Source organism: Lycium barbarum, chromosome 8 (assembly GCF_019175385.1).
Source record: "Lycium barbarum isolate Lr01 chromosome 8, ASM1917538v2, whole genome shotgun sequence".
NCBI lineage: Eukaryota > Viridiplantae > Streptophyta > Magnoliopsida > Solanales > Solanaceae > Lycium > Lycium barbarum.
Window position 1 is genome coordinate 5,433,582 of NC_083344.1, and position 19,632 is coordinate 5,453,213.

Consider the following 19,632-nt stretch of genomic DNA (forward strand, 5'->3'; position numbering starts at 1 on the left):
AATATTGAAAAAGTGTTTGGCTTAGCTTAGTTGGTAATAATTCCTTACTTGTTTAAATCGCCTTTATATTGTTCCCTGTGGATTCGACTTTGATTCATAGTTGGGTAAATTATATTGGGACGATCGTGTACACTTTCTCTTTGAAGAGTGAATTTGGACGTTATCAAATACCTGTCTAACTTATTGTCTTGAATGTACTATTACATTTATATGGTTAATAAGAGCATAACATTTTTTTTGTTCGCAACCCGGTGTCCGATACTCGCATTGGAGTTCGACTAAATTCGAATTCACGCTGTGTAGGGTCCATTCGGGGAAAGCGCTCCTTACCAGGAATTTTTTCATACCCAGAACTCGAACCCCAAATCTGTAGTTAAGGAAGGAGCAACCCCATCTACTGCACCACATCCTTTGGTGGTAATAAGAGCACAACATTTAAGATATAGTTGGAACTCCAAGTTAGAATTTCTAAATATAAAAAATGTATTTCAAATTTTTTAAAACAGATTAAAAGGAAGGGATACCATGCAAATTGAAGCAATAAAATATAAAAAGAAATTTTCCATTAGCAGATCACCTAAGAGATTATTATAGGTAGCGACACATAATAAATGAAACTAATTATCTGTTACAACTAGAGAGAAATCCAAAATTTTAAGTTAATGAGGATTAAATACAAGAAAGGGCATCTTACTGAGTTTTGAATAAATAATTTATATGTCAAGTGATTTTCTTAATATAAGTACAAATTTTTTATCAAAGCTAGTGTATTCGAACGGCTAGAATTCTAGCTCTGCCCTTTATTACAAACACGAATATATAATAAGTTACACTGGTATCATAAAAATGATTTACCTGCCAGACTTTTTATATGTCCTGTCCATAGTTCTCGTGCGTTTTATTACCATAAAGGTGAACTAGCGGTGGCTGCCTAAAATGTGGACTCGTGACTGCCATTTCGTCACAATTATTAATCCTTAAAAGCAGTCGAATATTTGGACCAATACTTGTCATTATTTTAGCAACTTGGATTTGATTTAATTAACCTCTAAATAATTAATATATGAGCCCTACTTTGTGTCTAATTACTCGTGATTACTCTGTTTTGTTTTGATTATCTGTATCAATTTGCGTCTTTATACAACTTGAATCCATTTGACGTTTATTACTCCTTCCAATTCATATTATATGATGCTTTTAGCTTGGATATCTCTTAAGAAATTCACTTATTTCTGAAAAATAAGAGTTGTTTTTCACCAAATTATCCTTAATATTTAATACAATATTTTTACTATGTCCTTAAAGACGAGCTATTTTCACCAAATTATCCATATATATATGAGAAACAATTACTTTTACAGTACTTGCACTCTCATATAAGCATCTTCTTTTCAATTTAAGTTCTATAGATTGACGGAGGTAGTTATTTATAAAAACAAAACATATTATCTGCTATGATATATTAAATTAAATTAACGATATACAACTTCTTTATACTATTAACGTATAAAATCAGATATTTTCTTTTTCTTCTCTTATTGATCTCCAAATTATGTACTAAAATAAAAGAAGTTACCTGTTGCCACGTGTTAATTAGTACACATAAATCAAATCATTTTCTTTTTCTTCTCTTATTGATCTTCAAATAATTTTTAATTTTATTTTTTACCCGGTGTTCGGCATCCATATTGAAGCTCGATAAAATCTGCATTGCGCGTTGAAGGTCGATTTTAGAGGTAGCGCTCCCAACATGTTTTTCTTTTTTCATTTTCAATGCTCGAATTGAAATTTCTGATAAAGGGTGGAGAAATTCTAACCATCCTACGACAACCCATTTGGTGATCTTCAAATAATACTAAAAAGAGCAGTTAGCTGTCTTGCCAACTGTTCTATATAGACACCATACACTTGCAAAAGCCAAGCCTAGCTGTTCGCATTATTTCATGTTTATATAGGTAACCCCAAAATGCAATGAATTTCAAAACAATTACCTTAGTTACTTATCATGTATAAGAAAAAATAATTATTTTTAAAAATAATTGTGGAAAGTGGTTGCTACTTTAGTATCTTTTGCATTAATAATAGTCTTTAGGCCTTTTGAGTTGTCTCGGATAACATTATACCAATAGAAGTTTGGGCACAAAAGCTTTTGCATTGTTGCTATAATATGAAGAAAAGACCAATTTTGGAATGGGGACAAGGAAAATGTTCCATATCAATCCCCCATTTTAACGACATACATTTTTTTATAATATCAGTGTAATATAACTAACTACATATACCAAATTATTACTTTTTTTTTCAAATACCTTATTAGATTTGTTACCGAAAATTACTTAGCATTGTCGATCTACTTAACTTAATGATACAGCTAGAGACTAAGGTACGGTTCGGTTGAACCCAATAACCTTAGTTAAAATATTGTATTTATTTTAAAAAATTCATTCAATATATATAAATTATTAATTTAAAACTCAATAACTTGAAAAAGGACTAAAATTGTAAGTCATAAAATTCAAAACCTTTAAAAATATTTGAACTTGATATAATTGGTTATGTCCTGTACAAAAGATAGAGATGCTAGGTAGAAAGCAAAAGACTAAAATCTTAAAAGTGTGGTCACCTCTTGTCTCCAAGTTGCAACTAAGCGTGGGGTCTGAAATTTGGGAAATTTCAATGTTTGAGGCTCCTCAAAAAAAGAAAAGAGAAATACGCAAGGTTACAAGAAAAGCAGAATTTGATTTCTTCCTTCATTCAACAAAAACCCAAGTTGCAAACTTCTTATCTCACCCACTCCACCCCAACCCCTCTAAAACAATATAAAAAAGAAGACAAAAAGAATATTTTGTTGGTTTACGAGATGTTCGGTACCTGTATTGAGGGCTTGATTAATTCAACTTCGTATCACGTAAAATTCATTAATGGAGGAAGCGCTTACTATGATTTTTTTTCATACCCAGTCACATAGGAGAACCCAGGATTTGAACTTATAGGTTCGAAATTCTAGAATAGCGGGTGTTAGCGCGCATCTGAATTCTAAATTTAATATTTGGACACGTTTAGTGAATTTCTTAACACAAATATAGAGCCTGAACTATAGCTTTTAGGTTCGGCTGAACCCGTACGTTAGCTTCTAGCTCTATGCAAGGCCGGCTAGAGGGGGAAGCAACTAAAGCAATTGCTTTAGGCCCCCCCAAATTCAAGGCCCCAAAAAATTATTATTATGTATTATTTGTACATTATAAAATTATGAGTAAAAGGGGTTAGAGTTTATATTTATCTTTTGAAATGTGATAGAGGTTATTGAAATAAATAATTCAAAGTTTGTACTCTCTCCGTTCATATTTATGTGACATTCTTTCCTTTTTAGTCAGTTTAAAAAAGAATAATTTTTTTTCATATTCAATAAAAATCTAATTTTAAACTTTTCATGTTACCTTAATGAGATGATTTATAGCCACAAAAGTTTCCATTGCTTGTTTTAGACCACAAATTTCAAAAGTCTTTATTTTTCTTTTAAACTCCTTGCCCAGTTAAATACTTTCACATAAATTAGAGACTAACAAACACTATGCAATTTATAAAAATGAATAAATTGATGACGACTTTGATAATTTCAAAAGACGAAGTCTTTTGTAGAGTTGATTATTTCTTATAAATAGTGGATTAAACCATCTTTTTAACTTCAAATTAGACTTTAAATATTTTAAACGTATGAAATTATTTTTGACATCTATTTAGTGGTATAAAATTAAGGTTTTTAGATTATGACAATTTATAAAAATATTATCTTAACCGTCAATATATGTTTCTTATACAATATTTATTTAAATTTTAATGAATATAGGTATTAAATATCTCTAACGGTGAAAACTAGTGATATTTGGCACAAATATCTATGTTTAGTGTCACTTTGCCTCTCGTTCTTAAAATTTTAATCGCTAATTATATGTGAAATCATTGTATTTGTGCTTATGTTGGTATATTGTGTATTCAGGTATAACAAGGACAAACGATGAAAAATCGGGAAACTAGCATGTGATTAAGTGAATAATCAAGATGCATGCAATATGGTATGTATGCCATCTATACAAAAAGAAGAAGAAAGAATTTGAATATACGTATATAAAATTTCATTAGAAAAATTTAACGCCTCTTGTAAAGGTTTGGCTTTAGGCCACCGACTCTGTTGAGCCGCCCCTAGCTCCACCGTGTCTAGAGCTCGAACCTGAGACCTCTGATCTAATTAAAATTAAAGGGATCCTATTCATCTCACGACGACCTAGCGGTGATTAAAAGTAGACTTGTAAAGGGCTGACGTTCTTTGCTTTCCTTCACAAGAACATAGGAAACTTCATAACTATTGGCATCGGATATCTCCACGTCAAAGTTTTGAATTAATTAGACACGAGTTAACATATGGTTTTTGTGATATATTAACTTCTCTTAGCAGCCGTTAGCTTTAAATTTGGATCTCTGGGTAGGTAATGTTATTAACTAAAAGCAAGTCCAAGGTACAAGCAGGGGCAGAGCTAGCCCTTCGGACGTGAGTTCGACCGAACCCAGTAGCTTTTGTCTGGATCTTATATTTGTATTATATTTTTTGTCAAATATTTACAAATTATTAATTTAGAACCCAATAATTTTAAATAATTAGAACCCCGAACCCACAGGCTTCAAATCCTGGCTCCGCCTCTGGGTACAAGAGGGCCATAGCATACCAAGGTAACCAGCTAATAAGTTAGGATTTATTTTTCGCCCTAATTCTTGCCGTAGCATAACCTAATAAGTACGATGGTGCAAAATAATTTGCAATAAGGTAAAACTCGATATCTATTTAAAATAAAACATGAAATTAAGTTCTACCAATAACAACAACAAATAAGTTGGTGTTGACAATACTAGTACCATGATTTTCTTACTAAGGAAATTTAGAATATAAAAAAAGTAAAAACACCAAATCAAGGGGATTTAATAGTAATTTTGTCCTACATATACAATGTAATTTTCCAACGAAGGAATGTCAATTAACCCTTCCTGGACAAGGGCAACTCGTCCCTGGGTGTTGGCTAGCTATATGAACTTTCACTGACCATGTTTTTCCATTTAAATTCATCTGTTATACACCAAAAAAAAAAAAAAAAAAAGAAGTACTAGCTCTTACAATGATGTAACATATATTGATACTTTCAACTTCAAGAAATAGAAATATAATGCATGGGGCATGTGCATATCCAATAATAAACATATTCATTATTAATGGACCCCTTAATCTCTTAGTAAATTGCGCAATTTGCACGATTGCCCTTCGTTGGGGGTCGTCTTTAATTTTTGTCCCTCAAATTGCTGGTCTTTAATTTTTGTCCTTCGCTTAAAATACCCCGAGGTTCTGGGTTCGAACCCCGATTTAGTCATAAAAAAAAATTGCAAGGCAAGACTTTGCCTTAAGATATAACTAAAAGTCTGCCGGATACGGCAGACTTTGTCTTATAAGACAAACTTTTAGTTATGCCTTAAAGAAAAGTCTGTCTTATGCGGCAGACTTTGGTTAAGGCATAACTAAGTCTGCTGAAGACGACAGACTTTGTCTTATAAGGCAGATTTTTAATTTTCGGCCACCTTTTTAAGCGAAAGGAAAAAATTAAAAACCAACAATTTGAGGGACAAAAATTAAAGACCACCCAAAAAGAAGGATAATTCCGCGCAAAAAATGTAGTAAATGCTCACTTATTGGAATGTCTTGGACCAGATAGGGTTGGAGGGAGGGTCAAGAAGAAAATGAAAGTTATTTAAAGCAAATAAATAAAAGAGCTTATAATAAAGACAGAAAAATACTAGACACAAGAGGATCTCTTGTTTTGCACAATGGCATGATGACCCATTTCTGTTTTTCTGGAGGCGTATTGTAGTTGTAACTTGTAAGTTGTACTAACATCTGTAGCCTTTTGGCCTTTTTGATTGAGATGTTTGCAGCTTCCCATGAGTGTATATACGAATAGTTGCGAATACAATATCTCTTCACATTTATGTAAGAAAGATTCTTCATTTGCTTTTAATGTATCCATTCGTGCTCGACAGTAGCGTACGCAAAATTTTATTGAACGGTATCTATAATTAAAAAGTGAACTAGTGAAAAAATCATCGTAATGACATCACTTTAAGAAAAAGAAAAAACACAATTCAAATTTAAATCATTTATAAGTTAAAAAAAAAAATCAAGGACATTACGGTAAATCATCTCCACAGTGTGGTTAATTCTCAAAAAAGAAAATCTCGACTGTGTGGTAGCAATTAAAATGCTCTCTATGGCGTGGATATTATAGTATTGCCCTTTCATATCCCAAATTTAAAAATAAAAAAAAAGCAGCCTAGTGCATGTTCCCGCTAAGGGCCGGACCACAAGGGGGCAACCTTTTCATATCCGAGATTAAAAAAATTCAAGGACATTAGGGTAAATCATCTCGAAAGTGTGGTTAATTCCCCAAAAAGAAAATCTCGACAGTGTAGTAGCAATTAAGATGCTCTCTATGTTGTGGATATTATAGTATTGCCTTTTCATATCCCAGATTAAAAAAAAAAAAAAAAAAGGGCCAGCCTCTTGCACTAAACTCCCGTTAAGGGTCGGACCACAAGAGTCTATTGTACGCAGCCTTATCACCCGGCATTTCTGCAAGAGGCTGTTGCCACGGCTCGAACCCGTGACCTCTTGGTCACATGGCAGCAATTTTGCCAGTTACGCCAAGGCTCGCCTTTTTATATCCTGAATAAATTTGAAAAAATTAAAGGCGTATGTATAAAAAATAGAAACACATTATGTTGGAGTTATTAAAGAAAAGGTAATGAATTAATAAGAGTGGGAGTATTTAATTAGTGGTCAAGTCAATGGTGCCAGCGGATTACAGAAAAGGAATGAGGTTGTCATGATAGCAAATAGGGGTTATCTTTCTCTGTTCTATTTCATATGTATGTTTTCCTTTTCAACTTTAGCTGTCTCACATGACATTTATTTCAAGCTCTTCATGCATGTGAAACAAACCATCAATTATCAAACAGATAAGATTATAAATTAAAGGCCAAACCCATCGGGAGCCACCTGAGGTGCTCCAGATCTTTCACTTAGACACCTCAACTTAGGGGTATTTCTATTGAGCACTTACACTACCTAAAATTTGTTTCAATTAGACACTTTTTGCATAATCAGCCAAATATGTAAAGTGAGTGTGATACACTCGCCGATGACGTGGCAAGGTGACGAATTAAATAAAGACACGTGGCATATGTATTCAAAATAATTATTAAAAATAAAATATGACTAGAAGCAATATTTTTACACTATTTAGTTAATTAAAAAACAAAAAATAAAGAAAAGAAAAATCCTAATTTTCCAAGCACCACCTCGATCCACCTCCCATTTTCTTCGACCTCCATTCCCCTCTGCCATAACCACTACTTCCACAACTTTCAATTGATTACAATTTATGAAATCTAAAAATCTTTCCTTCAATTATGATTTTCCATCTTTAAATGAGCTTTAATGGAGTCATCTCAATTTCTTCAATCTAAACTAACAAAATAGTGATTTTGATGGATCCTTCAATTGATTTTGAATTATGGAAAGGTGAAATTATGTTTTCTCTTTAACTGGGTTTCATTTCTTGAATATAGTGGTGGCCATGGAAACGGAGATAATATTATGTTTTCTCTTTAATTGGGTTTCATTTCTTGAATATAGTGGTGGCCATGGAAACAGAGATAATAATTTCTTGAAAGAGTGATTTCGACAGCTCCATCCTCTTTATATAGATCATTGCATCTACATGTGCCACCAACAATTTGGAGCTAGAGATTGTGGAGTTTGTCTCAATTTTTTGAATTCTTAACCCAATTGGGTCTCAATTAGAAGGATGGAGATTTAGTGATTCTTGTGGGAGATTTAGAGGAAGAAGAAATTGAGTTGAAATTGCAAGAATCTTAAGAATCCTTGTGGTTTTTATGGCCCATTTGGTGGCTTTGAGAGATATGGTGGATATGGTGAAGAAAGTGGTAGGAGGGAGGAAGAAGATGAAGGAGAAAAACAAAACGAAAACAGAAAATTATTCTCTTTCACGCTCCAAAAAAATGTGAAGGACACGCACATTACCACATCTGCAAAAGGTGTCTAATAACACATTTTAAGTTAAGTTCAGGTGTCTAAATGGAACAGGGCGTACTTGAGGTGTCTAAGTGAAAGATCTTGAGCACCTCAAGTGGCTCCCAATGGGTTTGGCCTAAATTAAACATCCCTGTTCGAGTAAAGCTGTTGCACATGCAGATCACAATGTGAATTTTATGAGTTCGAGATACTAATAATATAACTCCTTTGGTTTACTGGATTTCAAATACTCCATCCGTTTCAATTTATGTGAACCTTTTCAAAGCACGTGGGTCAAACTTTATAAATTTGACCGTGAATTTTAGCATAGATTTTTCAAATTTGTAAAAATAAAATTTATATATTTAGACACTACATAAAAAGTACTATAAGTCATGATAATTTATAATTCACATAATTTAGAAAAAATGTAAGAAAAACGTGGTCAAAGAAACACCTCGTAGACTCCCCAAATAGTAAAAGATTCACATAAATTGAAACAGAGTGAGTATATAGTATTTGTATATATATTGGATGTGTTTGGAGACGGTTTGAGGCGAATTTGACCTAAACTCATATTGAAATTTTGAGGTTGAAAATGACAACATTTGTGACCTCCCATTGCATCCCGGTTTAAATTTTCGTATATATCATTGTATATTTGTCTATCTCCTGTTTATCTTGTATATTCATGAAAATTTGTGTGTGATATACACTGAAATGCATGATATACAAAAATATATGCACAAGTTATAGTGTCCATGAAAATTTGCATGCGCGATATACATTGATATACATGATATACCATGTGATACACACATGTCCCAAAATTTAATCTTCCTTAATATTTGAATATAACACTGTGCAAGTGTTTCCAACCATGCCCATTTACTCTGTTCAATCCAACAACAAAAAGAAGAAGACATGGAAATAAAATTGACATCTATTTTTTCTTTTTACTTCTGGTCTCTGATTTGAGATGAAAATGCCTACCTTACTTTTTGGAAGGAAGTACATCTGTTAATCATGAAATCAGGATAAGAATCTTTAGATTACTCCTATTATCTCGTCTCTTTTGGGGGATTCGCCTGTACAATAACAACTTCAGCTCACTGAGGACATGCCCCTTAATAAGAGGGTGCGAAGGTCGAGAATTAGGGTAGAAGGGTAGTGGATAATCGGGCACATTTCTTTTCTATTCCCGGAGTTTTAGCATTATTCTTGTATTTTCTTATTGTTTAGATTCCTATTACTCTATATTGTTCTTTAGCCTCAGTTATCTTATTATCTTGATTGCTATTGTTTTTGCTTGCTACTGCCTACATTTTCGTCTTGCTATGAGCCGAGGTCTCCTAGAAACAACCTCTCTACCTTCCCAAGGTAGAGGTAAAGTCTGTGTACACATTACTCCCCCCAGACTCCACTTGTGGAATTACACTGTGTATACGATATTGTTGTTGTTGCCTATACAATACCATTTTTATTTTGGGTTTGAGTTAATATTTCAGAAGTTGTCAGTTGTATATGTGTGTCAATATCCCAATATCATATTGTCCAATGGGGGAACGTTAGTACACCAATTGGGCTTGCTTGGATTGGAGTTGGTGTCTAACACAACTGGGCTTAGCTCAGGTTAAATTTTGACTGACTAATTGCACCAGTAGCTGCTTTAAGGTTGTTATTTGAAACATAACTATCAGTAGTAATGTATTAAAAATAGAGAAAATTACATTGTATCTTATTGAGGCAACAATGCTGCTAAAATTAATCCATTTTTTTTTTAATTTTTACAAAAAATGACCCAAAGTTTTTTTTCTCTCTCTCTCTGCCTTTGTATATATGTTAGTATATGTTGGTATAAGTGTCTGTATATGTTTGTATATTTTGGGCTATTTTTCGCAATGTAAGTTTTGGACTATTTTTTTTGCAATGTAAGTGACCAACTGGTATATTTCTGAAATTTTCCCTTAAAAATATAGTCACAACTTAAAATTAAAAGAGTGGCATAGACTTGCTCTTCAAACTTCAAGTTATTGGTGTGAAGTTCAGTTCTTGCAAGTTTGTCATAAACCATGAAAAGCCATGCAACACAAAAATTCTTCGCCATAAAAAAAACTCAAACAGATTGGTATAAGTGTGCAAATTATAGAAAATGATTCCTCACTTTGAGAAGATAAAATAATTTGGAGTAGATGGAGAAGCAAAAGAGGACATTTTCGTTGTTATAAACCATGAAAGTAATGCAACAATAATTTTCTTTATCATAAACTCAAACAGGATTAGTTAAAGTCACTACAAAAAAAACCCAAATTACCAACAACAAATTTAGTTGGTAAAATGATAAAATCAGTTGGCAATTTGAATTACCAACGGATATTGATCCGTTGCTAAAAGGCTCGATGGTAAATTTTGGCAACCAATTTGATATTGTTGGTAACATTACCAACTAAAATTCGGTTGGTCAAACCACAAAAAAATTGTTGGCAATTTATGAATCTTGACTCTATGATTTCCGTTGGTAACTTGGCTAACTAAAATTCAGTCGGTATTCCATCAGTAACTTTACTAACGGACAGAGAACAGGTTAGTAAATTTGGTCCTTTATTATTCAAATTTCGTTTGTAATTGGTTGGTAAATGTAGTAACAGAAAAAGTGTCATTGGTATCCTGTTAGAAACTATACTAACACATAACAACTTGGTTGGTAAGTCCGGTAATATTATTTTCAAAATACATTGGTAATCCGTTAGTAATTTTAGTTACGGAAAAGATCTGTTGGTAATTTACCAACAAATTTCAAATTCATTAATAAATATGGTTATTATTACGTTAGTAATAGAAAAACTTCCATTAGTAATTCGTTAGAAAATTTAATATCAGATTCTAAACCTGTTAGGAAATATTACTAACCGAATAGTAATTCAACATTAAAATTGTCATTTTAAATATTCATGTTAATTTAAAGCTTTGAAAAGTCTAAACAACTACAATAAAACAAAAAACAGTAGCTATTTTATAAACAATAACATCCATCATAAAGTTAATAAACAATCCAAAATGTATCTAACGTAAAAGACTCTAAAATAAATCTAAATAGGACTCTTGTCATTATTTGACGACGAGTCACGTCTACGAGAAGGAGGTGTAGGTAAGCCACCTAGGATGAGCGACATGAGTGCTTGGAGTATTTGATCAAACTTGCTCTTGCACCTCTTGTTGCATTTCATGTCTCATTTCTTCACGCAATTCTTGTCGCATTTCTTCTCCCATTTCTTGTCTAATCTCTGCTCTCATCTCATTCTTCATCTCTTCCTTCATTTCTTGCATACGTTGTCCGACACATTCCGTCACCCGAGCATCAAAATCTAGATCTGGAGGCCGAGATGTTGAAGAAGATGATGCACCAACACGGTGCTTGAGAAAACCAAGACCATAAATACGCGTCTTCTTAGCCCCGCCAACTTCATCCAAATAAATTTGTGAGAAATCAACTATAGGAGGCTTACTACCTCCATCTTGTGATTTTAGACATTATAGCATCGTGAAAGCAAAAACAATGATATGAATTCTATAATAGTAATATTTTTTGAAAGAAAAAACCATCAAGAACAGTCTAATAGACTATAAATCAGAATGCTAACAAATTAAAAGGCTTATAATAACTTATAACATGTCAGAACATTGACTAATGGTCTATCTGATTCATTCTATTACACTTAATTCTCAATAAAATCTTTATTCTCCTAGCAAGTGGTGCTCTGTACAACACAAGAAGTTTCAAAGTTTAAACGACTGGAAGGAATGGAAAAGATGAAATGACTGTTATAAATGAAGAGCAATTAAAGTATACATTCTTTCAACAACAGTTCAATAGCAAGCTAGTCAAATGTTTCTTTTTCTATACAGCACCTCAACAGCAAGTTGATCGAACAGTCAGAGTTTAGTATCCACAGCTAAAGCTTATAACGCAGAAAATAAGAACACAAACTGAAGCTTCTCACAGAAAAATAAGAAGGCAACAGAAAAAATCTCCTTCTAAAGCACATCCACTCACTATCGCTAAAGTACTCAACATTTATCTGTTTACCCCGAAATCGGATAATCAATTAAATTTGTAAGTGAGTATAGGATATGTGCTTGGATCTTGATGTATGTTAGATAGGGAAAATGTATATGTGAGAGTTCCTCAATAAAATGGCTAATGATGACGATTTGCTATGAATACAAACGTTTATAAACAATGTGGGATAATTGATGGAATAAACACAATATAAATGTAAACAAATGGCCTCGGCCGAATCAGATATTGAAAAAGAGATTGTATGCATGAACTCTTTTATTATAAATGTTCTTGGAAAGTAAAGGAGCCAACCCTTACAAAGGAGGGGGATATGCCCCATTTATAGTGTGACCTCCATGGGTTTCATACAATATGAATTAATAAAATAATAGTAATAAGGACAACTCTGCACGGATTTGGCGGGATTAGACTGACGGCGCCGTCTGACACACGCATGGTGGGTAGTTGAACATGACAGGACGCTACTGGCACGTGACTCGTGTGTAACGGCCACACGGACCAACGGCCACGAATGCTCGGGTCACCGGGCTTGATCGTTCCAATGACGAAGAAGGTAGATCAGTCGGTCCCCTCGCTCCACCGGTTTGCCTTTCATCCGGTTTTTACCGTATACAGATAGCCCCACACTTCCCGGATCTCCGATTTATCGGAGTAACGGGGAGTGGATAACTTCTGAAACCGGTGGCCCTGTCAGCTTGTCGTTACCTTCTTATTTTGGCGGGAATGGTTGCGTAACACCTCCTCTTTTATCGGCCACGTGTCACACCCCGGGTGGTCTGCTTCTGCCAACCGTCATTTGCACGTCGCTTCGAGTCGCTTCGCATTAATGATGGAAGCAAGTGGCGCCCCTTGATTGGTCGTCCTCGGTAACCGTTCCTCTCTCATGCCTATATAAGACTCCTTACCCCTTCACTTTATCATTTTTACGCATTGCTCTTCTTCAACTTCACTCTATTTCTGCGTTTTCCCATCTGCACCACACACAATTAACTCCATATTTGATTTTCTTGTTGATTCATTGCTTCATACTACGTGCGAAAAGACCGACTCTATCACCATTTCTGTCAGCTATTCTTGCTCGAGTGTTGTTTGTTTTGTAATTTGTCACTGCTCGATCCACCAGTTCCTTCATTTTTCTTAAATTCCTTTCTCGAATCCTCTTTCCTTCATATTTTCGAGATGTCTGAAACCACTTCCCATGATGCTCAACCGGTGTCATCCCCGGGGGCCGAGCCCGCATCTCCGGCTAAGTTCGAGCCCACGGCTTCGGATATCATACCGGCTAAATTCAACTTTAACAAAGACCTCGAGGTCGAAAAGCCCTCCTCCGTTTCAGACAGGGGATTCGACGTGAGGCGGTACCCCTCATCTATTACCGAGGAGAGGCTCTATATAGTCTGGGCCGATTGTAGGTGGGACACTCGTCTAGTTCGGGTTTTCGCCCCCGGACCAGATGAATCTGTCACCGATCATCGTGAAGGGTTTCTATACGTTTACACATATCCTTTCACCCTCAAACTCGACCCTTCGGTGGATCTGGTCATTCTCGACATGTGCCGGACTTACGGTGTTATGTTGGCTCAGATCGGCCCAATTATTTGGAGGGTCGTGGCGTGTCTCCGGTTGTTGGCCAACAACGCCGGAAAGGAGTTCACACTGGCCCACCTGATATACCTATACTCCCCGAGGCTGTTCTGGGGTGGCGTAATGAAATTGGCCAAGAGCAGCCGAAATCCATTTTTCTCAAAAATGGATGAAGACAGAGACCGGGGATGGTTGGAGCGATACGTCCGGGTGAAGACCGAGGACATCATTCCGGCCGATTGCATGCCTTTCCCGGAGAAGTGGAATAACAAGCGTAAGTCCGGAACTTCGAACAATTGCTTTAGCACGCTTCGTCAAATTTTTTATTCCGTTTTCTCACTATTACTTTCTTGCTTTCGTCAGCCAGCGGGTACGTCCCACCGGTCATTCGGAATCTGAGCGACTGGGTCACTGCGCTCCTCGACCAGCATCCTTATGACAACCGGACATGGGCCCACCTATCACGTGGTTGATGGGTCGCCTAGAATCACGGTAGTCTTCTACTTCTATTCTACTGTATCCTTCTTTGTTCGTTCCGTCCTTCGACCTTCGCTAACATCTTATCTTTTCAGGTTTGCCTAAGGGCTCGGTAGCACCTCGATCGGAGTCGGGGATCGCTCTCTCAGCACCGGCGTCCGAGTTTGATACGGCGGGTTCTTCCCGTATTCTAGCCGATGTTGCAAAAAGAAAACGGCCCTCCGAAAAGGGGCACGCGCCCAAAATGAAGAAAGCAAGAAGCGTTGCTCGGCCTTCAAGGGAAGAAACGGAGCCCGATATCATTGTTCGGAGGGTCGGCTCGGTTCCCTCCGTGGCTCCAATACCTGAGGAGGCGGTCTCCGTTCCACCCCTCCCTTCTATCGGTGAAGGTCTCTTGGTTCCTGCTCCACGTTCAGGTGCGGAAGAAATACTTTCCCCGGCTCCTCTTCGGTCGATTGACTTTGTCGACATTTCAGGTGAAACTTCTTCGGAAGATACTCCCCTGCAAAGGAAAACGGGGTCCAGGGAAGCGGCTACTGCTGAAGCCGATCAAAGAACCGTCCCGGTACAGAAGAGCGAAGCCCCCATAGATGCTCGTCCGTCTCCCGAGCACGAGCATGCTACTACTGCGGTGCCCCCGACCTTTGCTGAAAATATTGAGGATGCTCCAAGTTCATCTACCCCGGCTCCGCGGGTGGATGATTTTGATGATCTGTTCTCGGGCACTCCCCCTGCTACCGGCGAGGCTGCGGGCTTTGGCCATCTCCCTATTCCTCGAGCCACAAGGCTGGCAAACCGGGCCTCCGAATCTGGTGCCAGGGATGGCTTGGTGAATATCTTCCCGGCCCCGAGCGTGGAGCCAAGGAGGACCAGATCGGTCGTAGTCACCGTCCCCGAGGACTGCAGCTTTCTATCGCGTCCGGTGGGTGTAGCGAGCTATTTGCGACCCCTTATTTCTGATTCGGACAGGAGCAAAATGACTGGGGTCACTTGGCAGTGCCTTATTAACGAGGGTATGCATGCGGGCAACCGGGTAAGATTCTTAGCCATCCTTGTATAGTTTATCCGAGGATTTTGTCCTTACTTTGCCTAAGTCTCTAACTTGTTTTTACCTGCAGAGTGTGGTGCTGGTTAACGAAGCCTTCATCCGTGCCCAACACGAGGTGGACGATCTGCGAGGCCAACTGGATGCCCAGGGCCGAGAAACGGAGAAATACCAGCATCTTCTTCGGGAGAAGGAGGAAGAGTTAAACCGGGCGGTCGTATTGGCCAACCTCCGTCCTGAGCTCGATGCCGCTAAAGACGAAAACTGCCATTTCAAGAGTGAAATGGTCGCCATGACCGACTATAACCGGATCCTTGAGGCTGACAAGATCGGCCTTAGCCGGAATAAAGCCCACTTTTCCTTGAGGCTAGATGAGCTTTAGACCACGGTTTCCCGCCTCCGGGAGGAACTGGACTCGATGAAGGCTGATGCTACGGGCTTGGCCGAGAGGAACCGACAGCTTGAGTCCGAGGCTGCTTTGTTCAACGAACGCAGGAGGGTGTTCGAGGAGAAATCCGAGGAGCGGTCTCGGATATGTGAAGGCCTAATGGCCGAGCTCGAGGGGGCGATTATTGCCAATGACGGCCTTAAGGCCGAGCTTAAGGCGGCCACCCGTACGAGAAGTGTCCTCGAGAAGAACCGAGTTGATCTGGAAGCCAAACTGGCCAAAGCTGAGGTCGATTTGGAAGAAACCTGGAAAAGTGTGGAGGCGGCCGAGGATCATACAACTATTGTCGCCGAGTATGAGAAGTGGAAGTCTCGGTGAATCACCCTCGAGCAAGCTGAGCACGGCTTTTCGGATCTTCCGGCCCTGATACTTTAAGCCAAAAGGATAGAGGAGGAGGCCAACCGTGCTCTCGGGTCCGAGTCAGATGATTCCGAGCGGACCGAGTCCGACCACTCATCCTCTTCTAGCCATGCCGGATAGCATAGGGCTTGTGCTTCATTTTTTGCCTTTGCCTTTTGTAGGATTTTGGTTTTTGATGTAAAGAGCATCCCTTGTATATATAAATAACGTCTTCTTCTTATTTCTTCGTTTTGAATGTTTGCCATTATTTTTGCCATGATCGTTGGTCCGTTTTAGGACAGGTCGACTCATAGTCGTTAATTCATCATGCCCGTGGGATTTATCCGATGCTTCATAAGTTCAGATGTCTCCGAATTACGATAGACATTTTCTTTAGGGTCGGTAATGTTTCAACCTTGGCAAAGTTTTTGATGTAGCAGTCCTCGTTTTGGGGGAATTTGTCGAGCTTTGGCTTGGGTCATTGTGACCTTGTCGCCTTTGTCGAATTTCGAGCACAATCCTTGATATAGAGTATGTGAGTGGGGCAGTGCCGGAATACGACGATTACCATCGGGGCGAAGTCCTTTTACCAGAAAGACACCCAAGATTTTGTTATACTAGCTTTTGATAACTTTGCGTTTGCAAAATGTTTGTACATATGAGAATTTTAATTCCTTCTACCTTTGCTGTAGCAAATATACAACGGGACACGATTCGTTATGATCGCTTGGTCCTTTCATCGAAGGCTATGGCCGGTGACCGGGCCTTAGTTTTGCCGTAGCAAATGCTAAATGGGACACGATTCATTATGATCGTTTGATCCTTACATCGAAGGCTATGGCCGGTGACCGGGCCTTAGTTTTCCCGTAGCAAATGCTAAATGGGACACGATTCATTATGATCGTTTGGTCCTTACATCGAAGGCTATGGCCAGTGACCGGGCCTTAGTTTTGCAGTAGAAAATGCTAATGGGACACGATTCATTATGATCGTTTGGTCCTTACATCGAAGGCTATGGCCGGTGACCGGGCCATGGTTTTGCCGTAGCAAATGCTAAATGGGACATGATTCATTATGATCGTTTGGTCCTTACATCGAAGGCTATGGCCGGTGGCCGGGCCCTAGTTTTGCCGTAGCAAATTTGGACTTTCTCCGTTTTCATCGACGGGGGTTTCTTCGATTGAGGGCACAGTAATGTATTCCCCTAGCACTTATCCGAGCTGCTAGGTCGGGTGAGTGCTATTAAGTCCCCAATCGAAGGGAGTGGCCTCGAAATTCTGGGCGTCGGTCCCATATCTTTGTCGAGTAACACGTTTTACTTGTTGCCTCATTAAAATCCCTCGAGGAAATTGTTGACCTTGCCACCTACGAATTGAGGACCGTTATCACAAGTTATCTCGGCAGGGATGCCGAAACGGCAGATGATGTGATCCCATATGAAGTCGATGACTTCCTTTTCTCTGATTTTTTCAAAGGCCTGCGCTTCAACCCACTTAGAGAAATAATCAGTCATAAACAAAATGTAATGGGCCTTACCTAGTGCCCATGGTAACGGGCCCACGATGTCCATTCCCCTTTTCATGAAAGGCCAGGGTGAGACCACCGAGTGCAATAGCTCTCCGGGCTGGTGAATCATCGGGGCATGTTTCTGACACCCGTCACATTTTCGGACGAAATTTTTAGAGTCCTCGTCCACCCGGTTCCAATAATAACCAGCCCTGACGATCTTTCGGGCCAGAGCCTCGGCACCGGAGTGGTTGCCACAAGTTCCTTCGTGCACCTCTCTCATCACATATTCCGCTTCACCGGGGCCCAAACATTTAGCCAGGGGGCGGAGGAAAGATCGTCGATACAATTGACCGTCTATTAAGAAAAAACGGGCTGCCTTTGTCCTTAGTGACCGCGATTCCTTTGGGTCGTTTTGGGAGCTTACCATCACGCAAGTAGTCAATGTACCCATTGCGCCAATCCCAAGTTAGACCCATTGTGTTTATCTCGGCGTGTCCGTTTTCTATGGCCGTGTTTGACAGGTGCACCGTTGTCCCGGGGTTGATTTCATCCCCGTCGACTGAGGATCCCAAATTTGCCAATGCATCGGCTTCGCTGTTCCGCTCCCTCGGTATGTGCTGTATGGTCCATTCTCTAAATTGATGAAGTACCACTTGGGTTTTCTCGAGGTACCTCTGCATCCGTTCATCCTTGACCTCGACGACGCCGTTCACCTGGTTTGCGACCAAGAGCGAATCGCATTGTGCTTCGATGACTTCGGCTCCCATACTTCGAGCTAACTCCAAACCTGCAATCATAGCCTCATACTCGGCTTCATTGTTAGTCAATTTAGCAGTTTTAATGGACTGTCGAATGACATCCCCGGCTGGGGTTCTAAGGACGATCCCCAGCCCGGAACCTTTAAGGTTCGAGGCTCCATCCGTGTGTAGAGACCAAATTCCCGTGGTCTCTCCCGAGGTCAGCAAAAGTTCCTTTTCGACCTCGGGGACCATAGCTGGGGCAAAGTCTGCCACGAAATCGGCCAAGATTTGGGATTTGATGGTCGTTCGAGGTTTATACTCGATATCGTAACCGCTAATTTCTATAGCCCATTTTGTTAACCTACCTGACAACTCCGGTTTATGCATGATGTTTTTCAAAGGGTAAGTGGTTACTACATATATAGGGTGGCATTGAAAATAAGGCTTGAGCTTTCTGGAAGCGCTTACCAGTGCTAATGCCAATTTTTCCAAATGGGGGTATCGGGTCTCCGCATCCCCCAAAGTTCTACTCACGTAATAGACAGGGAATTGCGTACCTGATTCTTCTCGGACCAAAACGCCACTTACCGCCACTTTGGAGACAGCTAGATAGAGGAAGAGCGGCTCGTCGGCCTTCGGTGTATGCAGCAACGGGGGGCTAGACAAGTACCTCTTCAACTCTCGTAGAGCTTCTTGGCACTCCGGTTCTTCTTCCTGAGCAGAGAGAAGAAATGGAGGCTCTTGTCCGAGGACCTCGATATGAAGCGACTCAGCGCCGCTATTCTTCCGGTGAGCTTTTGCACCCCTTTTATGTTGTTCACAACCTCGATGTCCTCGATGGCCTTGATCTTGTCCGAATTGATTTCAATCCCCCGGTTTGACACCATGAAACCCAGAAATTTACCGGACCTTACCCCGAAGGTACATTTATCCGGGTTGAGCTTCATGTTGTATCTGCGGAGCATATCAAAAGTTTCCTGCAAATGCTTTAAATGGTCGTCTGTTTCCAGGGACTTAACGACCATATCGTCAACGTAAACTTCCATCATTTTCCCTATTTGTTCTTTGAAAATTCCATTAACTAGGCGTTGGTAAGTTGCACCGGCATTTTTTAATCCGAAAGGCATGACGTTATAACAATAAGTCCCATAACGGGTGATGAAGGATGTTTTCTCTTGATCCTCCGGGTGCATCCGAATTTGGTTATACCCGGAGTAAGCATCGAGAAAACTTAACATTTCATGCCCGGCCGTCGCATCGATCATTCTATCGATGTGA